Source organism: Pleurodeles waltl, chromosome 6 (genome assembly GCF_031143425.1).
Source record: "Pleurodeles waltl isolate 20211129_DDA chromosome 6, aPleWal1.hap1.20221129, whole genome shotgun sequence".
Taxonomy (NCBI): domain Eukaryota; kingdom Metazoa; phylum Chordata; class Amphibia; order Caudata; family Salamandridae; genus Pleurodeles; species Pleurodeles waltl.
Window position 1 is genome coordinate 42,875,782 of NC_090445.1, and position 26,681 is coordinate 42,902,462.

Genomic DNA, 26,681 nt, shown 5'->3' on the forward strand with positions numbered 1-26,681 from the left:
AACAGGGAAGCCAAATACAAGCCTCATCAAACTCCAGTCCCAGATATTGAAAGGAGCTTACTTTAGCCAGTGCATGCCCTCCTATGTGCACTGGGGTTTTTAGTATTCTTAGGTCCGCAAACCATTACAAAAGTTTTCATACAATTAGTTTCAAGGTTCAGACCTTTCATGAATTTAACAAAGCTGGCTACCAACTGCTTAAGCCCATTGGCCGTTCTTGCCAGCAGGACTGAGTCATCCGTATACAGTAAAGCAGGAATGATGCTATTACAAATATGTGGGACATCAGCTCCTACTGATACCAAGGTTCTCTCAAGGCTGTTAATGTACAAAAGAAAAAGAATGGGGACGAGAACACACCCTTGGCGCATACCACGATTTACTCTAAACGTGGAAGTGTTCTCACCATTTAGCCCAAACCTAACTTCTGCCTTAAGATCCTGGTGTAAAAGTCACAAAAGGTTAACCAACCCAACATCGAGGCCATTGGCAATAACTTTCCCATAACTTCTGCCTATTAACACAGTTGAACGCACTCAACAAGTCCATGAATTCCAAATGGACAGGGGCGCCATTCACAAATGTATACTTGGCCATGAGGAGGTGAAGATTAAGACACTGTTCTATTGTGCCCAAACACTTCTTAAAGCCACATAGGACCTGAGAGAGAATTTTATTTTCTTGCACCCAAGAAATTAGGCACTCCAACACGACCCGACCTATTAATTTAGAGGAAGGGTCTAACAAGGAAATTGTACGATAACACCTAAGTTCCAATATGTTGCCTTTTTTAAAAAAAACTGCTACCACTACAGATGTCCGCCAAGAAATTGGGGGCCCAACCCTACACACAGAATTAAAAATATTAGTTAAAAGTGGGGACTAAAACTCTGGTTTCTTTATTATCAGATTGAGCAGAATCCTATCTGGCCCTCGGGCCTTTTTGGGGAGGCTATCGCGGGTATAGCCCTTGACACCTCTGTTACTGAGAAAGGGGGGCTAAAATTCAAAGGCAAATTCACCTGCAAATTATCAACCCTTACATCGTCTGAGCCATAAATGCGGGAAAAATGGTCAATCCAAGCTTCAGGGCTAATGTGACACGTAACTGTTAGAAATAGGGTCTCTGGTTGGCAGTCCACCAAGATATTGGGGCCCAACGGTGCACACAGAATTAAACATATTAGTTAAAAGTGGGGACCAAAACTCTGGTTTCTTTGAAACACACCGAGCAGAATGCTGTCTGGCCCTGGGGTCTTTTTAGGGAGGCTATGATGGATAGCCTTTGACACCTCTGTTACTGAGAAAGAGGGGCTAAAATTCAAGGGCAAATTCACCTGAGAATTATCAACCCTTACATCGCCTGACCCATAAATGCTGGAAAAGGGGTCAATTCAGGCTTCAGGGCTAATGTGTGACGTAACTGTTAGAAATAGGGTCTCTGGTTGGTAGTCAGTATGCACTCTGTCCAAGCAGGGACTCTACCTCTAGTCAGGGTAAGGGAGATACACACCTAGGATAACCCCTGCTCACCCCTTTGGTAGCTTGGCACAAGCAGTCAGGCTTATCTCAGAGGCAATGTGTAAAGTATTTGTACCAACACACACAGTAACACAGGGAAAACACCACAAAAGCACTGAACATCAGTTTAGACAAATGGCCAACATTTATCTGAGTAATACAAGACCAAAACGACAAAAATCCAACATACACAAGCAAAGTTATGCATTTTCAAAGATTAAACTTCAATATAGTGCTAAGAAACATAAATGCTTCAATTTAGGGTGTTATCATGGCGTTGTGAAGGAGTTGTTCCCAGCAATCCGACGCCAATGTTGCCAGCCACAGAGCTGCACATACCCCCAGGTATAGTACCTTGTGAAAATAAGGAAACATGGAGTCAGTGATCGCGGCGTCACTGGATCGTGTGCAGCATCTGTTCTGGTGCTGCGAAGCACAGGAGTCTGTGCAAGGAGCCGGTTCCTTGCAGCGGAGCAGTGGAGATGAGGTGGCGTCGGTTCCTTACGCTCCGGCAGGGTCGATGTTTGGTGGTTAAGAGGCGGTGGGGCAACCTCACTGGGTCGTTTTCACACCACCAGGCTGCAGGCGCAGTAGCGGAGTCGGGTGTCACGGACGTCGGTAATACGACACTTCGGGACTCACAGAATCGTGGACTTCAGCTAGGCTGTGGTGGCGTCTGGCCTGCGGGATCGGTGGGGGTCGTCTCACCTCAAAGGGGACCAAGGCTTCAGTTGCAGGCGGTGTTGCAGGATCCGGCAGAGGCATCAGTTTGGGCGTCGTCCGGAGTCAGTGCACATGATTTTTCTTGGTTTTTCACCACCTTTCACTCCCAAGGGCCCAGAAACTGGTGTAAGCACTAACTGGTTAGTAGAGTCCACAGCAAGTGAACCCAGAGGCTGGTAGGTGAAGTCTTTTCTGTCCCTGAGACTTTCTAACAGGAGGCAATCTCAGTCCAAGCCCTTGGAGAAACTTCACAAGCAGGATACACAGCAAAGTCAGTCTTTGGCTTCTCTAAGGCAGAAGCAGCAACTGCAGGCCAACTCAGCAAAGCACACACAGCAAAGAGGCAGTACTCCTCCTCCAGCTATTCAGCTCTTCTCCTTTGCAGAGGTTCCTCTTGATCCAGAAGCGTTCTAAAAATCTGGGGTTTTGGGTCCACTACTTATACCCCTTTCTGCCTTTAAAGTAGGGAAACTTCAAAGGAATGTCTCTGTTGTTGACAAGATCCTGCCTTCCCCAGGCCTGGCCCCAGACACACACCAGGGGGTAGGAGACAGCATTGTGTGAGGATGGACACAGCCCTTTCAGGTGTAAGTGTCAGCTCCTCCCTTCCCACTCAGCCCAGGAGACTCATCAGGATATGCAGGCTACACCCCAGCTCCCGTAGTGTCACTGTCTAGGGGGAATTCACAACAGCCAAACGGTCAGTCTGACTCAGACGTGGAATACACAAGCAGGCAGAGGCACAGAATGGTTAAGCAAGAAAAATGCCCATTTTCTAAAAGTGGCATTTTCAAACTGACAATCTAAAATCAAACTTTACCAAAAGACCTAGGGCCTACCTTAGGGTTGCCTTACATGTACAAAAAGGGAAGGTTTAAGCCTAGCAAGTGAGTACACTTGCCAGGTTGAACTGTCAATTTAAAACTGCACACACAGACACTGAACCATGTTTACAGGGCTACTCATGTGGGTTGCACAACCAGTGCTGCAGGACCACTAGTAGCATTTGCTGTACAGGCCCTGGGCACTTCTAGTGCACTTTACTAGGGACTTACTAGTTAATCAAATACGCCAATCATGCTAAAGCCAATTAGTTACAGTTTACACAGAGAGCACTTGCACTTTTGCACTGGTCAGCAGTGGTAAAGTGCCCAGAGTATCAAAAACCAGCAAAAACAAAGTCCAGCACACAGTCACAACATAGGAAGCAGAGGCAAAAAACGGGGAAGCCTGCGCCATGGATGCTAGGTCTAACAGTAACGATGTCTGGTGAGTTGCCATTACCTAAGTCTGTGCAAACCACCCGCCAAAAGGCCTGAGTATCCTTTTTTTGCAGGCAACTACAAGAGCTTCCCACTGCTCTTCTTTGATTTTGGCCCTCCTCTTCTTCAAGGCCTGGGCTTAAGCCTTTCTACAGGCATATACAGCAGCCTGATCCCTAGGAGTTTGCCTGAGAGCCTGATTGTAAGGAAATGCCTCCTTGGCATGGTTACCACCTGACTTTTTGCCTTTGCTGATGCTATGTTTTGAATTGAAAGTGTGCTAAGGCCTGCTAACCAGGCCCCAGCACCAGTGTTCTTTCCCTAAACCTGTACTTTTGTATCCACAATTGGCACACCCTGGCATCCAGATAAGTCCCTTGTAAATGGTACCCCTGGTACCAAGGGCCCTGATGCCAAGGAAGGTCTCTAAGGGCTGCAGCATATCTTATGCCACCCTGGAGACCCCTCACTCAGCACAGACACCCTGCTTGCCAGCTTGTGTGTGCTGGTGAGAACAAAACGAGTAAGTCGACAAGGCACTCCCCTCAGGGTGCCATGCCAGCCTCTCACTGCCTATGCAGGTATAGATAAGTCACCCCTCTAGCAGGCCTTACAGCCCTAAGGCAGGGTGCACTATACCATAGGTGAGGGCACCAGTGCATGAGCACTGTGCCCCTACAGTGTCTAAGCAATACCTTAGACATTGTAAGTGCAGGGTAGCCATAAGAGTATATGGTCTGGGAGTCTGTTTCACACGAACTCCACAGCACCATAATGGCTACACTGAAAACTGGGAAGTTTGGTATCAAACTTCTCAGCACAATAAATGCACACTGATGCCAGTGTACATTTTATTGAGAAATACACCCCAGAGGGCACCTTAGAGGTGCCCCCTGAAACCTTAACCGACTATCTGTGTAGGCTGACTAGTTCCAGCAGCCTGCCACAACCGAGACATGTTGCTGGCCCCATGGGGAGAGTGCCTTTGTCACTCTGAGGCCAGTAACAAAGCCTGCACTGGGTGGAGATGCTAACACCTCCCCCAGGCAGGAGCTGTCACACCTGGCGGTGAGCCTCAAAGGCTCACCCCTTTGCGCCAGCACCGCAGGACACTCCAGCTAGTGGAGTTGCCCGCCCCCTCCGGCCACGGCCCCCACTTTTGGCGGCAAGGCCGGAGAAAATAATGAGAATAACAAGGAGGAGTCACTGGCCAGTCAGGACAGCCCCTAAGGTGTCCTGAGCTGAAGTGACTAACTTTTAGAAATCCTCCATCTTGCAGATGGAGGATTCCCCAATAGGATTAGGGATGTGACCCCCTCCCCTTGGGAGGAGGCACAAAGAGGGTGTACCCACCCTCAGGACTAGTAGCCATTGGCTACTAACCCCCCAGACCTAAACACGCCCTTAAATTTAGTATTTAAGGGCTCCCCTGAACCTAAGAATTTAGATTCCTGCAACTTACCGAAGAAGAAGACTGCTGAGCTGAAAACCCCTGCAGAAGAAGAAAGAAGACACCAACTGCTTTGGCCCCAGTCCTACCGGCCTGTCTCCTGCCTTCTAAAGAACCCTGCTCCAGCGACGCTTTCTCCAGGACCAGCGACCTCTGAATCCTCAGAGGACTGCCCGGCTTCCAAGAGACCAAGAAACTCCCGAGGACAGCGGTACTGCTCCAAAAAGACTGCAACTTTGTTTCGAAGGTGCAGATTTAAAGACCCCTGCAACTCCCCGCAAGAAGCGTGAGACTTGCAACACTGCACCCGGCGACCCCGACTCGACTGGTGGAGAACCAACACCTCAGGGAGGACCCTTCGGCGACCCCGAGTCCGTGAGTAACCAAAGTTGTCCCCCCTGAGCCCCCACAGCGACGCCTGCAGAGGGAATCCCGAGGCTCCCCCTGACCGCGACTGCCTGAACTCCATTTCCCGACGGCTGGAAAAGACCCTGCACCCGCAGCCCCCAGCACCTAAAGGAACGGAACTCCTGTGCAGGAGTGACCCCCAGGAAGCCCTCTCCCTTGCCCAGGTGGTGGCTACCCCGAGGAGCCCCCCCTTGCCTGCCTGCAACGCTGAAGAGATCCCTTGATCTCTCATTGATTTCCATTGAAAACCCGAAGCTTGTTTCTACACTGCACCCGGCCGCCCCAGTGCCGCTGAGGGTGTACTTTTTGTGTGGACTTGTGCCCCCCCCCGGTGCCCTACAAAACCCCCCTGGTCTGCCCTCCGAAGACGCGGGTACTTACCTGCTGGCAGACCGGAACCGGGGCACCCCCTTCTCTCCATTGAAGCCTATGCGTTTTGGGCACCTCTTTGACCTCTGCAACTGACCGGCCCTGAGCTGCTGGTGTGGTAACTTTGGGGTTGCTCTGAACCCCCAACGGTGGGCTACTTTGGACCCAAACCTGAGACTTGTAAGTGATTTACTTACCTGACAAAAACTAACAAAAACTTACCTCCGCAGGAACTGTGAAAATTGCACTGTGTCCACTTTTAAAACAGCTTATTGTGTTTTATGTGAAAAGTATACATGCTAATGTAATGATTCAAAGTTCCTAAAGTACTTACCTGCAATACCTTTCAAATGAGATATTACATGTAGAATTTGAACCTGTGGTTCTTAAAATAAACTAAGAAAATATATTTTTCCATAACAAAACCTATTGGCTTGGATTTGTCTCTGAGTGTGTGTTCCTCATTTATTGCCTGTGTGTATGTACAACAAATGCTTAACACTACTCCTTTGATAAGCCTACTGCTCGACCACACTACCACAAAATAGAGCATTAGTATTATCTCTTTTTGCCACTATCTTACCTCTAAGGGGAACCCTTGGACTCTGTGCATACTATTCCTTACTTTGAAATAGTGCATACAGAGCCAACTTCCTACATTGGTGGATCAGCGGTGGGGTACAAGACTTTGCATTTGCTGGACTACTCAGCCAATACCTGATCACACGACAAATTCCAAAAATTGTCATTAGAAATTGATTTTTGCAATTTGAAATATTTTTCTAAATTCTTAAAAGTCCTGCTAGGGCCTTGTGTTAGTCCCTGTTAGCATTTCCTTTTAGAGTTTAAAAGTTTGGTAAAAGTTTGAATTAGATCCTAGAACTAGTTTTAGTTTCTTAAAAAGTATTCCAACTTTTAGAAGCATAATGTCTAATACAGATGTGAATGTGGTGGAACTCGACACCACACCTTACCTCCATCTACAGATGAGAGAGCTAAGGTCACTCTGTAAACTAAAGAAAATAGCAATGGGCTCCAGACCTTCCAAACTACAGCTCCAGGAGCTGTTGGCAGAGTTTGAAAGAGCCAACCCCTCTGAGGATGGCAACACAGAGGATGAGTATAGTGACTTGGAGGGTGATTCCCCCCCACCAGTCCTATCTAGGGAGGACAGGGCCTCTCAAGCCCTGACTCCACAAATCATAGTCAGAGATGCTGGTTCCCTCACAGGAGGGACCAACCTCTCTGAAATCACTGAGGATAACTCCAGTGAAGAGGACATCCAGTTAGCCAGGATGGCCAAAAGATTGGCTTTGGAAAGACAGATCCTAGCCATAGAAAGGGAAAGACAAGAGATGGGCCTAGGACCCATCAATGGTGGCAGCAACATAAATAGGGTCAGAGATTCTCCTGACATGTTGAAGATCCCTAAAGGGATTGTAACTAAATATGAAGATGGTGATGACATCACCAAATGGTTCACAGCTTTTGAGAGGGCTTGTGTAACCAGAAAAGTGAACAAATCTCACTGGGGTGCTCTCCTTTGGGAAATGTTCACAGGAAAGTGTAGGGATAGACTCCTCACACTCTCTGGAAAAGATGCAGAATCTTATGACCTCATGAAGGGTACCCTAATTGAGGGCTTTGGATTCTCCACTGAGGAGTATAGGATTAGATTCAGGGGGGCTCAAAAATCCTCGAGCCAGACCTGGGTTGACTTTGTAGACTACTCAGTTAAAACACTAGATGGTTGGATTCAAGGCAGTGGTGTAAGTAATTATGATGGGCTGTACAATTTATTTGTGAAAGAACACCTGTTAAGTAATTGTTTCAATGACAAACTGCATCAGCATCTGGTAGACCTAGGACCAATTTCTCCCCAAGAATTGGGAAAGAAGGCGGACCATTGGGTCAAGACTAGTGTGTCCAAAACTTCCACAGGGGGTGACCAAAAGAAAGGGGTCACAAAACCTCCCCAGGGGAAGGGTGGTGAGACAGCCAAAAACAAAAATAGTAAAGAGTCTTCTACAGGCCCCCAAAAACCTGCACAGGAGGGTGGGCCCAGAGCCTCTTCACAAAACAATTCTGGGTACAAGGGTAAAAACTTTGATCCCAAAAAGGCCTGGTGTCGTAGCTGTAGTCAGTCTGGACACCAAACTGGAGACAAGGCCTGTCCCAAGAAAGATACCACTTCTAACTCCACTCCAGCTAAAACTGGAATGGCCAGTCTCCAAGTGGGATCAACAGTGTGCCCAGAGTAAATCAGGTGTCACACTGAAGCTACATTAGTCTCTGAGGGTGGGGTGGATTTAGCCACACTGGCTGCCTGGCCCCCTAACATGCAAAAATACAGGCAGCAGCTCTTAATTAATGGGACAAGTGTAGAGGGCCTGAGGGATACAGGTGCCAGTGTCACCATGGTGACAGAGAAACTGGTTTCCCCTGGCCAATACCTGGCTGGACAAACTTATCCAGTCACCAACGCTGACAATCAGACTAAAGTACATCCCATGGCTATGGTAACTTTAGAGTGGGGAGGGGTCAATGGCCTGAAACAGGTGGTGGTCTCCTCAAATATCCCAGTAGACTGTTTGCTTGGAAATGACCTGGAGTCCTCAGCATGGGCTGAGGTAGAACTGAAAACCCATGCAGCCATGCTGGGTATCCCTGAACTGGTGTGTGTCAAGACAAGGGCACAGTGCAAGGCACAGGGTGAAAAAGTAGAGCTGGAGTCTGGAAGAAAGGCCCAGCCTACCAAGAGAAAAGGAAAGTCAGCTGGGAAACCAGCTGCAACACAACAAGAAAAAGAGAACCTCTCTTCTCAGGAAGAAGTTCTGCCCTCTGAGGGAACTGAGCCTATGGAGCTGGAACCTTATCAGGTTGAGCTCTTAGGCCCAGGGGGACCCTCAAGGGAAGAGTTGTGTAAGGGACAAGAAACCTGTCCCTCTCTTGAAGGCCTTAGGCAGCAAGCTGCTGAAGAGTCCAAAGGCAAGAAAAATGGAACACATAGGCCCTCATTCTGATTCTGGCGGGCGGCGGAGGCCGCCCGCCAGAATTCAGCCCTCCATAATACCGCTCCGCGGTCAAAAGACCGCGGAGGGTATTATGAGTTTTTCCCTCGGCTGGCGGGCGGTCACCAAAAGACCGCCCGCCAGCCCAGGGAAAAACTCCCTTCCCACGAGGATGCCGGCTCGTAATCGAGCCGGCGGAGTGGGAAGGTGCGACGGGTGCTACTGCACCCGTCGCGTATTTCACTGTCTGCTACGCAGACAGTGAAATACTAGCGGGGCCCTCTTACGGGGGCCCCTGCAGTGCCCATGCCATTGGCATGGGCACTGCAGGGGCCCCACGACAATCCTTACCGCCATCCTGTTCCTGGCGGGCGAGCCGCCAGGAACAGGATGGCGGTAAGGATTGTCAGAATCCCCTCGGCGGCGCAGCGAGCTGCGCCGCCTTGGAGGATTCTTAGGGGCAGTGGAAAACCGGCGGGAGACCGCCGGTTTTCCCTTTCTGACCGCGGCCAAAGCGCCGCGGTCAGAATGCCCAAGGGAGCACCGCCGGCCTGTCAGGGTTTTAGAGAGTTTATTCTGACCTTAGCCCATGATATTCCCCTTGCTGGGCATTTGGGACAAACCAAGACGTGGGAGAGGTTAGTCAACCACTTCTACTGGCCCAATATGTCCCAGAAGGTTAAGGAGTTTTGCCTCTCCTGCCCCACCTGTCAAGCCAGTGGTAAGACAGGTGGGCATCCAAAGGCCCCCCTCATTCCACTTCCAGTGGTGGGGGTCCCCTTTGAAAGAGTGGGTGTGGACATAGTTGGTCCACTAGAACCTCCCACAGCCTCAGGAAATATGTACATCCTAGTAGTAGTGGATCATGCTACTAGGTATCCTGAAGCTATTCCCCTTAGGTCGACTACTGCCCCTGCAGTAGCCAAGGCCCTCATTGGTATCTTTACCAGAGTGGGCTTCCCTAAGGAGGTGGTGTCTGACAGAGGTACCAACTTCATGTCAGCATACCTAAAACACATGTGGAATGAGTGTGGAGTGACTTATAAGTTCACTACACCCTATCATCCACAAACTAATGGCCTTGTTGAGAGATTCAACAAGACATTAAAGGGCATGATCATGGGGCTCCCAGAAAAACTCAAAAGGAGATGGGATGTCCTCCTGCAATGTCTGCTTTTCGCTTACAGAGAGGTGCCTCAGAAGGGAGTAGGGTTCTCACCCTTTGAACTTCTGTTTGGCCACCCTGTAAGGGGACCACTTGCTCTTGTTAAAGAAGGCTGGAAGAGACCTCTTCATGAGCCTAAACAAGACATAGTGGACTATGTACTTGGCCTTCGCTCAAGGATGGCAGAGTACATGGAAAAGGCAAGCAAAATCCTTAAGGCCAGCCAACAGCTCCAGAACTGTTGGTATGACCAAAAGGCTGCACTGGTTGAATTTCAACCAGGGCAGAAAGTATGGGTTTTGGAGCCTGTGGCTCCCAGGGCACTTCAGGACAGATGGAGTGGCCCTTACCCAATCCTGGAAAAGAAGAGTCAGGTCACCTACCTGGTGGACCTAGGCACAAGCAGGAGCCCCAAGAGGGTGATCCATGTAAACCGCCTAAAACTCTTCCATGACAGGGCTGATGTAAATCTGTTGATGGTAACAGATGAGGACCAGGAAGCTGAGAGTGAGCCTCTCCCTGATCTCCTCTCATCAGACCCTAAAGATGGCTCAGTGGATGGAGTGATCTATTCAGACACCCTCTCTGGCCAACAGCAAGCTGACTGTAGGAAGGTCCTACAACAGTTTGCTGAGCTCTTTTCCCTAACCCCTGGTCAGACACACCTGTGTACCCATGATGTGGACACAGGAGACAGCATGCCTGTCAAAAACAAAATCTTCAGACAGTCTGATCAAGTTAAGGAAAGCATCAAGGTGGAAGTCCACAAGATGCTGGAATTGGGAGTAATTGAGTACTCTGACAGCCCCTGGGCTAGCCCAGTGGTCTTAGTCCCCAAACCTTACACCAAAGAAGGAAAGAGAGAGATGAGGTTTTGTGTGGACTACAGAGGTCTTAATTCTGTCACCAAGACAGATGCCCATCCCATTCCTAGAGCTGACGAGCTGATTGACAAATTAGGTGCTGCCAAATTCTTAAGTACCTTTGACTTAACAGCAGGGTACTGGCAAATCAAAATGGCACCTGGAGCAAAAGAGAAAACAGCATTCTCCACACCTGATGGGCATTATCAGTTTACTGTTATGCCCTTTGGTTTAAAGAATGCCCCTGCCACCTTCCAAAGGTTGGTGAATCAAGTCCTTGCTGGGTTGGAATCCTTTAGTGCAGCTTATCTTGATGATATTGCTGTCTTCAGCTCCACCTGGCAGGATCACCTGGTCCACCTGAAGAAGGTTTTGAAGGCTCTGCAATCTGCAGGCCTCTCTATCAAGGCATCCAAATGCCAGATAGGGCAGGGAACTGTGGTTTACTTGGGACACCTTGTAGATGGAGGCCAAGTTCAGCCACTCCAGCCTAAGATCCAGACTATTCTGGACTGGGCAGCTCCAAAAACCCAGACTCAAGTCAGGGCATTCCTTGGCTTGACTGGGTACTATAGGAGGTTTGTGAAGGGATATGGATCCATTGTGACAGCCCTCACAGAACTCACCTCCAAGAAAATGACCAAGAAAGTAAACTGGACTGTAGAATGCCAACAGGCCTTTGACACCCTGAAGCAAGCTATGTGCAAAGCACCAGTTCTAAAAGCTCCAGATTACTCCAAGCAATTCATTGTGCAAACAGATGCCTCTGAACATGGGATAGGGGCAGTTTTGTCCCAAACAAATGATGATGGCCTTGACCAGCCTGTTGCTTTCATTAGCAGGAGGTTACTCCCCAGGGAGCAGTGTTGGAGTGCCATTGAGAGGGAGGCCTTTGCTGTGGTTTGGTCCCTGAAGAAGTTGAGACCATACCTTTTTGGTACTCACTTCCTAGTTCAGACTGACCACAGACCTCTCAGATGGCTGATGCAAATGAAAGGTGAAAATCCAAAACTGTTGAGGTGGTCCATCTCCCTACAGGGAATGGACTTTATAGTGGAACACAGACCTGGGACTGCCCATGCCAATGCAGATGGCCTTTCCAGGTTCTTCCACTTAGAAAATGAAGACTCTCTTGGGAAAGGTTAGTCTCATCCTCTTTCGTTTGGGGGGGGGTTGTGTAAGGAAATGCCTCCTTGGCATGGTTACCCCCTGACTTTTTGCCTTTGCTGATGCTATGTTTTGAATTGAAAGTGTGCTAAGGCCTGCTAACCAGGCCCCAGCACCAGTGTTCTTTCCCTAAACCTGTACTTTTGTATCCACAATTGGCACACCCTGGCATCCAGATAAGTCCCTTGTAAATGGTACCCCTGGTACCAAGGGCCCTGATGCCTAGGAAGGTCTCTAAGGGCTGCAGCATATCTTATGCCACCCTGGAGACCCCTCACTCAGCACAGACACCCTGCTTGCCAGCTTGTGTGTGCTGGTGAGAACAAAACGAGTAAGTCGACATGGCACTCCCCCTCAGGGTGCCATGCCAGCCTCTCACTGCCTATGCAGGTATAGATAAGTCACCCCTCTAGCAGGCCTTACAGCCCTAAGGCAGGGTGCACTATACCATAGGTGAGGGCACCAGTGCATGAGCACTGTGCCCCTACAGTGTCTAAGCAATACCTTAGACATTGTAAGTGCAGGGTAGCCATAAGAGTATATGGTCTGGGAGTCTGTTTCACACGAACTCCACAGCACCATAATGGCTACACTGAAAACTGGGAAGTTTGGTATCAAACTTCTCAGCACAATAAATGCACACTGATGCCAGTGTACATTTTATTGTGAAATACACCCCAGAGGGCACCTTAGAGGTGCCCCCTGAAACCTTAACCGACTATCTGTGTAGGCTGACTAGTTCCAGCAGCCTGCCACAACCGAGACATGTTGCTGGCCCCATGGGGAGAGTGCCTTTGTCACTCTGAGGCCAGTAACAAAGCCTGCACTGGGTGGAGATGCTAACACCTCCCCCAGGCAGGAGCTGTCACACCTGGCGGTGAGCCTCAAAGGCTCACCCCTTTGTGCCAGCACCGCAGGACATTCCAGCTAGTGGAGTTGCCCGCCCCCTCCGGCCACGGCCCCCACTTTTGGCGGCAAGGCCGGAGAAAATAATGAGAATAACAAGGAGGAGTCACTGGCCAGTCAGGACAGCCCCTAAGGTGTCCTGAGCTGAAGTGACTCTAACTTTTAGAAATCCTCCATCTTGCAGATGGAGGATTCCCCAATAGGATTAGGGATGTGACCCCCTCCCCTTGGGAGGAGGCACAAAGAGGGTGTACCCACCCTCAGGGCTAGTAGCCATTGGCTACTAACCCCCCAGACCTAAACACGCCCTTAAATTTAGTATTTAAGGGCTCCCCTGAACCTAAGAATTTAGATTCCTGCAACTTACCGAAGAAGAAGACTGCTGAGCTGAAAACCCCTGCAGAAGAAGAAAGAAGACACCAACTGCTTTGGCCCCAGTCCTACCGGCCTGTCTCCTGCCTTCTAAAGAACCCTGCTCCAGCGACGCTTTCTCCAGGACCAGCGACCTCTGAATCCTCAGAGGACTGCCCTGCTTCCAAGAGACCAAGAAACTCCCGAGGACAGCGGTACTGCTCCAAAAAGACTGCAACTTTGTTTCGAAGGAGCAGATTTAAAGACCCCTGCAACTCCCCGCAAGAAGCGTGAGACTTGCAACACTGCACCCGGCGACCCCGACTCGACTGGTGGAGAACCAACACCTCAGGGAGGACCCTTCGGCGACTCCGAGTCTGTGAGTAACCAAAGTTGTCCCCCCTGAGCCCCCACAGCGACGCCTGCAGAGGGAATCCCGAGGCTCCCCCTGACCGCGACTGCCTGAACTCCATTTCCCGACGGCTGGAAAAGACCCTGCACCCGCAGCCCCCAGCACCTAAAGGAACGGAACTCCTGTGCAGGAGTGACCCCCAGGAAGCCCTCTCCCTTGCCCAGGTGGTGGCTACCCCGAGGAGCCCCCCCCTTGCCTGCCTGCAACGCTGAAGAGATCCCTTGATCTCTCATTGATTTCCATTGAAAACCCGACGCTTGTTTCTACACTGCACCCGGCCGCCCCAGTGCCGCTGAGGGTGTACTTTTTGTGTGGACTTGTGCCCCCCCCGGTGCCCTACAAAACCCCCCTGGTCTGCCCTCCGAAGACGCGGGTACTTACCTGCTGGCAGACCGGAACCGGGGCACCCCCTTCTCTCCATTGAAGCCTATGCGTTTTGGGCACCTCTTTGACCTCTGCACCTGACCGGCCCTGAGCTGCTGGTGTGGTAACTTTGGGGTTGCTCTGAACCCCCAACGGTGGGCTACTTTGGACCCAAACCTGAGACTTGTAAATGATTTACTTACCTGACAAAAACTAACAAAAACTTACCTCCCCAGGAACTGTGAAAATTGCACTGTGTCCACTTTTAAAACAGCTTATTGTGTTTTATGTGAAAAGTATACATGCTAATGTAATGATTCAAATTTCCTAAAGTACTTACCTGCAATACCTTTCAAATGAGATATTACATGTAGAATTTGAACCTGTGGTTCTTAAAATAAACTAAGAAAAGATATTTTTCCATAACAAAACCTATTGGCTTGGATTTGTCTCCGAGTGTGTGTTCCTCATTTATTGCCTGTGTGTATGTACAACAAATGCTTAACACTACTCCTTTGATAAGCCTACTGCTCGACCACACTACCACAAAATAGAGCATTAGTATTATCTCTTTTTGCCACTATCTTACCTCTAAGGGGAACCCTTGGACTCTGTGCATACTATTCCTTACTTTGAAATAGTGCATACAGAGCCAACTTCCTACACTGATGCAAAGTGACATTTGCCTTCCTACACTCTTCGTCGAACCATGAACTATCAACTGATGGACCTTTCTTTGTGAGTCTACACAACATATCCCTAATACGAGACAAGAGCTCGACAAAGCCTGATAATGAATTGGCTGGTGTCACCACAATCCGCTAAACAGAATGTTATCAGGTTAGAACAATCATTTTGGACCTGGATCATTTTGAGCACTAAGTTGGCAAAAAAACGCCAGATCACCCTCCTGCCATTATCCTTAGTGCCTGCTTAGGGCCGACCACGCTTGTTCCAGCCTCTGGAGCAACTTCAACAAGTACAGCTAAGGGGTTGTGGTCGTGGTCGCTATAGACAGATGGTATCACTTCAGTCCCATGAATCAATGCTAGGAGATTCTGAGAAGCGAACACGTAGTCAATAGTCAACCTACACCCGGGTCTGATGAATGTAGGAACTGCTATACCATCTGAGCTGATAGCAGGACTGGCTAAGTCATGTGTCAGGAGAAAAGCATATAAGTGCCACCCCTTCAAGTCCATATCAACCTAATCCTAAACGGGATCGAAAGGAGAGTCAATTCGTAGAGGCATACCCCCCAGCTTACCATTGAAATCCCCTGCCAGTAAAAGATTAAATAACCCATTTTTAGACTGGGCTCTGTCAGCTAAAGAGCCAATGACTGCAGAAATGCCTAGAAACGTAGAATTATTTTTAGATGTGAAATCATTATTATAATAGTTCACCGTAAAAAGTTTTAACTTACCACCCCAACAAACCACGAACATCTGTACCCCCAATATCCATAGCTACCTGAAGGATTTTGCACTTAATATTGACCTTGATCCAGGCCACCAGACCCCCTTTAGAACGACCTCAGATTGAGGGAGTAGCAAAATGGCAAACAATTTTATACCGATCAAGAACTATTTTGGACACAGGCCGGGTTCCTTGCATGAATCATAGTTGGATCTAAACGACCGCCATCCCTCAACCTCTAACTTTGAGGCCAAACCAGCTACATTCCAGCTAAGAAATTTCAGATTTGACATCTTGCTAACAAAAGGTTGTGAAACGGAAGACTCTCCAGGGGAATTTGCAGGGAAACTAATCTCAGGCGGCCTATCAATGGAGCTCCCCCCAGCCCCTGTACACCCCTGCAGACAGTTTCACTAGTCGCATTAGTAGGAATTGTGAATTGTTGTCAATCAACACCTTCCAGCTCTGACAAGGCTGAATATCTATTACTAAGTGGGAAAGGAGTAGGGGGAGGATGGTTCCCAATAGCCAACACAGGGGCATCTTTGGGTTTTGATTTTTCATAGTGCCGACAATATGAGCAGGAGCTAGATGTTTATTAAAAAAAAAAGCTCAGAGGTAATATTCTAATCTTCTTAAATCTCACTATGCCACCTCTAGCTAATGCAAGCACTTCCCTGGCGACACCAGGATCACGGAAATTAATAATCGCAAGATCGCCAAGGGCTTGCCTCACCAAGGGACCTATGCCTCCTACCCGTTGCCTAAACAAAATCTCTTTAAATAAGCCCCACTTACAACATACATTTGTGTTTAACCAAAAAATTGCTTTGTTTTTGCAAGCTGTAGCTCAATGATATTGCCTTGAAGCCTAGGCACATTATCTAAAATAGCAACATAGGGACATGAAGAAGGGGGCAGGTCAATAACCAGGAAATGAAACTGAAAATGCTAAAGATCGTTGACTTTGTTGGATAGCAGAATGCGACATTTTATTGACAAACAGAGAAATTAGCTCCTTGGTTGGGGATTGACAGTATTTCACCGCCTGATTATCTGAACCATCACCGCGACCACCATCTGATGAACTTGAAAACAAACTCTAGGCAACTATAGCAGAAGAATGACTAGGACCAGAAGTAACTGTCATGGAAGGAGATCAATCCAATTCTTTTGTCTGGGTCATTGCAGACTATAAAGGTATGAGGTCCTTCTCTGCCACAGACAGTAAATTACCCAAGCTAGATTCTATCGAGGCTAGTCGACTATGGATATGTTGCAGCTTGGAGTCCAACAAATCATTGAACCAAGTCCTCAGTGAGACCCAGGAGTCAGCATTGGATAGGAGCAGTGATACAGGATTAACTGGATTATCTGTTTTTAAGGTCTGTGTAGGTCGAATTGATTTAGATCTCAGGCCCTCTTTCGCCTTTATCGCTAATGGGCCAGAGTCCAAAGAGCCACTTGGAACAGAAGAGCAGTCAATAACATCTGGGCCTTCCTCTGATACTAAATCACCTGCAACTACGCTGTCCGACTCACAGAGGGGGGTTTGGCTAAGGGGCACCATTAGAGAATTATCTAAAGGCTTCCAAAAGGGCCAGAATCACATGGAGCAGCAGGGCTTAATGCCTTAGGGAGAGACATAGTTTCAAAGCCCTCCCCACTAGAGAGAGTCGTTGCTCCACTAGTTTGATTTTGTTGGATACTAAATCCATGGCCCGCACTCGAAAATTGTCAATAGAGCACCGTGGATGGGTTTGCGAGGCCAAAGTAGAACCAGTGATTGCCTTACTTTTACCCTTATTGACCAAGCTTCCCAAGGGATGGCTCAAGGGCTACATACAAAATACACAGCCTTATACCAGGCGCTTACGGGGTGAAGAGAACTTTGCCAGAGGGTAGGCCCAGCCGGGCCTCTGCCAGTCTATAATGGACCCGTCTTGGCCCGGTCTTCCAGTGCAGTGGGTCAATTGCCACCTAAAGAGCGCTGCGGGTGCAAAAGTGAACAGGAGCGGCTCTGCTGCCGCAAGGGTTGCTGGCACCAGTGGTGCGAAGCCCCCCACAGGGCTGTCAGGAGAGCGTCTTGCACAGCAGGTCAATTGCCGCCTAAAGAGCGCCTCTAAGCACAAAAGTGAACAGGAGCAGCATCCCTGTGGCAAGGGTTGCTGGTACTTTTGGTGCACATCTCCCCCACCCACAGGGCTCTCAGGAGAGTGTCCGGCGCAGCGGGTCAGTTGCTGCCTAAAGAGCGCATCTGGGTGCAAAAGTGAACAGAAGCGGCTTCCCGGCCATTAAGGTGGATGGAACCATTGGTGCCCCCACCACCCCCACAGAGATGGTCATGAGAGCATCCCGAGTAGCAGGTCAAGTGCCGCCCAAAGAGCACCTCTAAGCATGAAAGTGAATAGGAGCGGCTTCCCTGTCACAAGGGTTGCTGGTACCTGTGGTGCGCAGCCCCCCACAGGGCTGTCAGGAGAGCGTCTCGTGCAGCGGGTCAATTGCTGCCTAAAGAGTGTCTCCCGGCACGAAAGTGAACAAGAAGGCTTCACTGCAGCAAGGTTTGCGAGTACCTGTGATGTGCGGTCCTCCCACAAGTCTGTCAGGAGAGCGCCCCACGCAGTAGGTCAATTGCCACCTAAAGAGCCCTCCGGGTGCGAAAGTGATCAGGAACGGCTTCCCTGCCGCAAGGGTTGCTGGCACCTGGGGTGCGTGACCCCCCCCCCCCCCCACAGGGCAGTCAGGAAAGCCTATCTTGCTGCTAAATCCTGGAACTGCTTCCCCCTCCTTCTCCGATCTTCACCTTCTCTTCAGGAGTTCAGAAAGGGACTCAAGACCTGACATTTCAACTGATGCCTATGGGGCAGCATAGACCTCAGTGCCTGGATACCCTCACAGGTGGGTATTGTGCGATACAAATACTGATTGATACCCACTACTAACAATGCAGGGATCAGTACTCCGGAGGTTAGCACTGATACTTTCAGCTGTATATACCCAGCCCAAGTATTGCAGCCTTTGGTATTCTGGCTGCTATTCTTGCTACTAGCAATGATACTTTAAACCAGGCATCTCCAACGAGTAGCTCTTGAGCTACCAGTAGCTCTCCCTGTGAGTAGATCTCCTGTGTGCAGACCATCCTACTACTATAGAAGCTTTTGCTTGGTTGAGTAATTATATTTATGAAAAAAATTAAAAAGCATATTCGAAATGAAAATGTGTGTATTTTCAGTACTCTTAAGGTGTTTGGAGAAAAATGGTTGAATCTTCAAAATGTATTTGTATTTCAATCTAATATTTAAGTTGGAGAGTTGTATTATTCAGATTGTTACTCTGGTGCCAGGGGTGTGCAGCTATGGCTGTTATGTACTACCTATTTAGAGGCAACGTGATCACTGCTGACAATCTTGGATAGGGTGGTCACTACTTCATCACTAATATTAGTAGCTCCTGATAGTTTTTATTGAACATAAGTAGCTCTTGTTACAGAAAAGGTTGGAGACCCCTACTTTAAACTATATACACCCAGTACTAACTGCAGCCATTAGTATTCTTGCTGCTAACAGTTATACTCCTAACGCTGTAGCCATTAGTATTTTGGCACTTATTCTTGGTGCTAACACTGATACTTAGCTGTAGGAACCCACCACTAACACTGCAACTATTGGTAATTTGGCTGCTATACTTGCTGCTAACCTGAAATCTCTCAGCAGTATTTACCCACTATTAACACTGCATCCATTAGTATTATTGCTGCTATCCTTACTGCTAACACTGTTACCCAGAGGTGTAGAAACACCACTAACACTGACATTCTGGGCTTTATAGAGTCAGCAGTAACTCACAATCCACCAGTTTCCCCATAGTCTTTCCTGCTATTTAAAGTGAATTTGCAAGGTGTGAAAGTGCAGGATATGGAGGCAGCTGCAGGTTCCAGGTTTGTTCTAAAGAACTGAATCACAAGAAGGATGCCATGGCAGGGCTACCACAAGACTGGCTTAGGAGCGCTCTCCCATCTACAGAGTTCTAATGACAATGAGTGCAATTCTATAGGATAATATTTACACACGCACCCCCGCGGCAGAGATCTGACGAACACAAAATAAGGTTGCCACATGTATGTGCCCACACCCGGCAAGTATGTATGTGTGCAAACAGTTAAGTGAGAAATCAGTGATGACATAAATGAGCGAACTTCCTCCATTGTGGACAGATTTAACTTTACTGGCACTCCTAATCATTAGCAACACAACTGCGTAGAGTGTTGTTGTCAGCGGGCAACACCAGAAGCAACTATCAGTGATATGTGCAAAGTATATTTCAGAAAACAGGACACATGGCTTTCAGAGAGCTGTTGCCACTTCTCTTTCTTCTTTCCTGCTGAGGGATCCAAGGCTCACCTCTTAACAGATTCTGGCCACCTCTGCTCTAAACCATTTATACAGAAAGGCACTCCAAGATGCATATGAACACATTCAGATAATATGTATACTTAAACACTTATAAACCCTAAACTACACCAGATAAGAGCAGCACTCTAGATGTGCCAAGGGGCTCCATAAATTAGCTGGCTGTGTGGTTGCGTCAAAGGAAAGCCCATCGCCCCCATCCTCGACTGACCAGAGACCAGCCACTATGGTGGTTTTAAGACCTACTCAACTCCATGCACTGAATAAAGCAAGCCATAATATCTCACCTGAGACCTCTAATTTTGTTGTTAGTCTCTGTATTGCCAACCGGGGGAGAGGGATGGGGCGGAGCAGACCTGAAATTGATTTAATTTACGGAAAACCTAATAAATTACTGGAAGCGGCCTCCCTAAACAGTAGGTCTATGGTGAAACAATGTGGAAGTCTATAATCTTCAGCTTTCCAACAAACTCGATATGCTTCTTCTTACTGAAACTTGGTCGACGGATGAATTTACACCATCTCTGATAGACGCCTTCCCAGGCAGTCATTTTATACTTGATGTGCATAGAGCAGACAATAAACTGCGACGGGAAGTGGCTTCTCATTTTGCACAAATAAGCTCGCTATCAGTGTCACTGATAAAAGAGAAATGTTGCCATTCAATATGGAACAAGGAAATAGCACACAGACCATGTTTCTTGCCCTCCAAACCATATGAGGAATTTCCCAATTTAATTTCAAAAGATCTGCTCACTAAGAATCATTCCAAATTAATCTTAATTGGCGATTTCAAGTATTGGGATGATGTTCTGTATGCTAGCCGAAAAGACTGAATTTATGGAGCTAACGAGTTTCTTACAACTAACTCAACATATCAAGCAGCCAAGTCATCACAAAGGTCATATACTTAACCAGGTGTGGACAATTAACTGTAATATTGCCAATACTGGAAGCTCACACTGCATATGGTCGGCCCATTTTCTTATCAAATTTGATTTAATCATGTTGATGTTTACTCAGAAAACTTAATTTGAACTCAAACCTATATGTAAATGTACTTAACAAGTTTATGTGCACTCAGCAAAACCCACACAGTAACCTTCTGTCTACTTTCTAAGACAAGATTTATGAGACTTGTGCTCCATTCTACAGTCACCACTGGTGATTTCACGGCCAATATACCACTGATCACGGTCCTATTCACAGATCCACAACAAAACAAATTAGCCTTGAGAAAGTCCTTTGTGGGACGAAATGCGTTGGCTGGAAATTGGCTGTAATTATTGTTTTTTATAATGTTTCCTTTGGATTGATAAGAAAAATAAAGAAATACATATCAGACTAATTGCAAGACCTCTGGAAAATACCATTCCGTTGAGGGACTCGTGTTGGCTTAACGAGGATTGAAAGAGTATTAGTTTTGATGAGTGCACAAAAACATGTTTACTAGTGGACTTATTCTGACACACTGTGGCAGCAGTAGCTGACCCAGGTGATTGCACCAGCAGTGATAAATTACTAAGAGTAGGGACATAGAGTGCATAAATATTCTAACAGATACATCAGTACATTATTTGATGTTTTATATGTAAATGTTGCCAAATGAAAATGGAAAGCTTTCATTTACCATTAGATGAGATGAAGCCAGTTTTGCCCAGTTCTTTGGATATGGCAGTAACAGGAATTTATATTATGGATAACCATTGCTAGAATTCTACATGTATTTGAAATAAAGAAATGGGTACCTAAAAGGGGGATCCGGCAATCTGGCTTACTCATAAACTAATGTAAAACATATTTGGAGCAGGAACAATGACAACCCAAACTCAAATTTAAATTAGACAGGGTTGAATATAAGAAGCGGTTGTTACAAACTAAAAGTTCCTATTATTCCAATAGGATGTGTAATTCACACAATCTTCAAAAGGAAACTTTTAAAATTAAGCATGAGCTCTTTTGATGCTGACAGAACTAGTCAACCTTTAACATCTTTGCACACATTGCAATAAATAAAATACTTTATTCAATATAAAATTAAGGAAAGTATTGTGAATAGTACTATAATTGTAGCTGATCTTGCAGTATTCATTCACCGAAATGTACCCGGCTCTCCTCTGGACCCATGCCCACCAGAAGTAATTAAATGGATGGCACCAATTATTATTGAGTCACTGCTTTCAATTTCTATTTGAATTTCTCACACTGAGTGAAGTACCTGGAAACTTAAAACAAAAAAAGTCAATGCAATCCCTTTCCTGAAAAACCTAGTAAAGACCCTTTCATACTGAAGAATTATTGTCCAGTTTCCCTACTGGCTTATTGTGCTAAACTACTAGTGTGGCATGTGTCCCAAAAAAAAAAAGTTCCTGCACAACTCAAAAGTATTTAGATCCTCTTCAAGCTGGTTTCTGTCAAAGCCATAATACTAAGACTGTATTACTGTTAGTTACTGAAGATCTCAGAGCTGATCTGGACGACTGCTTAATCCCCACTTTAGTACTGTTGGACTTATCTGCAGCTTTCGACACGAAAGACCAGAAACTCCTACTACACCACGGCGTGTCTAAGCTACAGGTACAACAGACATCCCCCTGTGCATGGTTAGACTCCTAACTAAGTCATGCAGTAGAGATCCATGTGTAGTGTGGAGTACCTTCACACTTATTCACTATCTATATTAGATTCTTGATAAGAGAGCTAGCAGCGCAAGGATGCTGATTGTACAACTACGCAGAAGATTCTCAAATCCCGATCCACCTGGACAATAGCAATGCCGCCCAATAAATGTTCCAAAACATAATGATTTCATCTGTGAACGGATGAGGCACAATTACCTAAAACTGAATGCAACAAGAGTGAAATAGTGGTTATGCATAAAAACCTTGGCTTATGGACCCAACATTATTGGCCCAGGACTATGGGGCTATTACCATTGCTAAGAAGTCTGCTAAAGGTTGAGAGTACGGATTGACCAGCAGACCCCAAAGAAACTCAATATTAACTCAGTAGTATCAAAATGTTTTTTTTTCCTTCTACGGACTACAATGAAGTTACTCCCTTACCTTTCTACTGAAGCAATAAAAACCATTATGACAGCTATGATCGGCTCGTGTCTGGATGACACCAATGCCATTTATTTGAGACTTCCCCAGAGAGATTGAGTCAGATTGCAGTAACTACAGAACTCACCAAATAGACTGATTTTTTAAAGCAACTACGGGAATTCATACGACTACTCTTTTGAAAGAACTGCACAGGCTGCCAGTCAAGCAAAGAACATAATTCAAACTATGTTGCCTGGCCCCCAAGGCCCTGCATGGAATGGCCTCGTCAATTCGTAACCAGGCGGCTGTGCAGGTAAGTGCCATCACGGGCTCACCGGTCCTCTGCAGGACATGCACTACTATTTCCTGGATACAGGGAACTGCGAGGTGCAGTAGAGGGAGCTTCTGAGGATTGACTCCGAAGGAGTGGAACTCTCTGCCGCATCTTCGTCCAGAACATGATCAATATCCCTTTAGGAGATCATTAAAAAATACGGGACTATTCAAAAAAGCCGTTTCATGCCGAGTATCTGGCTGGTTTTCTTTTAATCCGACTTTTCATTCCCTCCATATTTACCCACTTTTGTTTAGCGCCATGAACTCTTTGGTGTAGGTGCGCTCTTCTAAACCTAAGTGGCCTTCACAAGAACGGCCCTCCCGGCAGAGGAGTGGAGGGCTGGGGGGTGTGCTCAAATGTTTACACCTGATGAAGTCGAAGGGAGTGCCCCGTCCGCCTACTGCACTGCATCAGAAGGGGAACAACGGGCTCGGACAGCTATTCGGGCAGCGTTCAAGTGTAAAAAACTGGGGGTCAAAGCTCTCAATACAATTGGGAGTCAAATGTCCTCCTCATTAGACACGGGCTGCACACCAAGTAACAGTGGCAACTGTAACTAAAGTGCACGTATAATAGAATCCAGTAAACTACAGACCCCAGAATGCATCTCGCGGACTGTAAAAACTGTTGCTATTTTGGGGCAGGTGGACACACTTGACCTATGTTCGCCAGGCAACGGCGATGCAAAGCTGACCCTGTCCGGACAACTCGGCGCGCGGCGGCGGCGGCACGCGGTAAGTGCGCGTATTAGAAAAGCAGGCGCGTGACTCACGTGCAGCGCCCCGCACGCGCCCTCTCACCCCGCAGCGCACACTCGCTCCGCCGCTCGCCTGACCGGGCTAAGGAAGAATGTGTCTGTAGGTGTATCCGCTCTGTCCTGGCGCCGCCACTGCGCATGTGTAGCCCGTGCGCAGGCGCAGAGGGGAACCCCTAGAGGGCTGACAGCGGTCTAGTAGTCCAGACCGGTGGACCCCGGTGGGCTTCGGTGGAGCATCTCACCGGAGGACAGGCTTCCAAGCGCATGCAGTCAGGAGCTACTCTAGCGACTAGGGTGCTTATGTGTCCCAGGCGCAGTCTGGTTGTCTCCCACTTGCAGCGCCCAGAACAATTCTAATTTTGCGTACTTATCATGAGTAGTAAGCGCTATATAAATGCACTTTTTTTTTTAGTTTTCGATATATAACTAGGGTGATCAGACGTACCGGACAGTTTTGAGTTGACTGTTCGAAGGTTTTTATAATTTTCAAAAGATGTCACGTTTTTTGGGACAAAGATAAAGGCATTCTGCAAATCAGCAATGAAACTATGTTCTCCTTCCTAGGATGCCTCTAAAGTGATTTCATTTATTATCTGTTTTTTTCAGACAGCACAGGAGGTGTGCAGGGAAGACAGACGGGGGAGGAGGGCGTTAAGGGTGGGGGCTGAGGATAGAGGTTCTGTCACAGCTTGTATAACAGTATTTTAAATACACGTGAAACGTCTCGCATTTACTTGAGTTGAAGCTATTGGCATTGTAAATTTATAACTGGACTTCTTTTGCCACATTAATTGAGCTATTGGCATTGTAAATTTATAACTGGACTTCTTTTGCCACATTAATTGAGCTATTGGCATTGTAAATTTATAACTGGACTTCTTTTGCCACATTAATTGGTCACTACTGCCACACATCTTAGCCCTTTTTACCACATAATTGCAATGGCTCTGCTTATAATTAATTAAAGGGCTAGTAGGCCTACTGGAATATTTTCTCAAACAACGCCCTTAAAACACAAACAACTCCATGGCACAAAACAACATTTTCAGCCTTCAGAGAGTTTACAAATACACTGACTGTTGGGATAGGTTATTATTTTTCGATCCCCACTAACCTAGTGTGGGGACCCAGATATGATCCAGCCAGAATGAGCACATTATGGTGAACACTTTTTGAAGGTGGTCCAATTGTACTAGGACCGCCACAGGCTGAGTTATGAGCAAAATATTTTGTAAAAGTAATGCCCTGCAAAGCATTATGGGGTGAGTTTCTGAGTGTAGCAAATATTGTAGTATGTTGACTGTAATGCTCAGAAGCCCCCTAGAGGACACATCAATAAAAATAGCATTTCTAAGAAACATGGTCATGTAATCATATAGTTAGCCCATATATGTTATTACCACATGAAAACAGAATGTCAGAAAACAATGCAGTGCAACCATATATTTAGCCCCTAGAGAACATAGTGTGGTAAACATTTTCAAGGCTAGCAGGCCTACTACAATAATATTACAAACAAGTGCCTTAAAAACACAAACTATTCTCAGCTATAAAACAAAAGTTTCAGCCACAATAGAGCTTAAATAAGATAGTGAATGGTGGGAGGGGTTATTATTTTGGGGCCCACACTAACCTAGTGTGGGGACCCAGAGTTGACCTAGACAGAAAGAGTGCACCATGCTGAACATTTTGGCGGTGGTCCCATTGTCCTAGGACCGCCACAGGCTGGGTTACGGGCAAAAATATTTTGAAGAAAGAATGCCTTGCAAAGCATTTTGGGGTGAGTTGCAGAGTGCTGCAAATATGGTAGTATGTTGACTGTAATGCTCAGAACAGCCCCTAGATGATACCAAAATAAAAATGCCATTTATAGGAAACATGGTCATTTAACCATATAGTTAGCCCCTGGAGGGCATAACCACATGAAAACAAGGGCAGACAATAATGCAGTGCAACCACAGATTTAGCCCCTAGTGGGTATAGTGCATTATACATTTTCAGGACTGGCAAAAGTTCCAGCCATGAGAGGGATTAAGACAGTAAATGGTGGGAGGGGTTATTATTTTTGGAGTCCCCTCTAACCTAGTGGGGGGACCCAAAGATGATGTAGACAGAAAGAGCACATTGTCGTGAACATTTTAGTGGTGGTCCAATTGTCCTAGGAGTTATGAGCAAAAATGTTTTCTAAAAGTAATAGCCTGCAAAGCATTATGGGGTGAGTTTCCCGAGTGCCGTGAATATTGTAGCATCAGCTCTTTCGCTTTGTCGGGAGAGACGCTTTGTGGATTTCTGCGTTTTTTTAGGTAAAGCATTTGTCACTTACAATTGTGTTTGTGAAAGCAATGGAGCGTGAAGGGAAGAGCCAAAAGAAATGACTGATTAGGTAATAGTCTGAAAAATGTGACTAGCGCTTCAATACCGCCAATGGTGTTTGCGCTGCTGTTCTGCCCATGGCCGCCATGAGGTACAAAGGGGAAAGACAAAAGGAAAAAATAGTTTGCCCACGCTGAAATGTATTGGCACTCATGCAATAATCCATCTAACAGGATCAGTCTGCAAGGTGGTAACAAAACGCCCGAAGGCGGGACAAACATAAAGTATTTACCAATGACATTAAAGTGTTTCTGAACGAGTGAAAGCAATGGGTACTCTAATCAGGGTAAATATCCCTCTTTGTCCCTGTCTGGAGCTGTTCATTTACAGGAGTTCACAATATTTACTCAGAGACCTTTATAATGTAA

General features: G+C 47.0%; 1 protein-coding gene across 2 annotated transcripts in view; it reads right to left on the bottom strand.

The window, feature by feature from the left end:
* The window catches only part of ZBTB12 (zinc finger and BTB domain containing 12), a 39,775-nt gene extending 15,708 nt beyond the window's left edge, over positions 1 to 24,067 (bottom strand). Inside the window, exon 1 of one of the 2 annotated variants that reach the window (XM_069237197.1) lies at positions 23,984 to 24,067. The gene's annotated coding sequence lies outside the window, so the exon portion shown is untranslated. Of the gene's footprint in view, positions 1 to 23,955 lie in introns of both variants that reach the window. The other variant, XM_069237198.1, reaches the window with a different exon arrangement.
* Between the last annotated feature and the right edge of the window lie 2,614 nt (positions 24,068 to 26,681).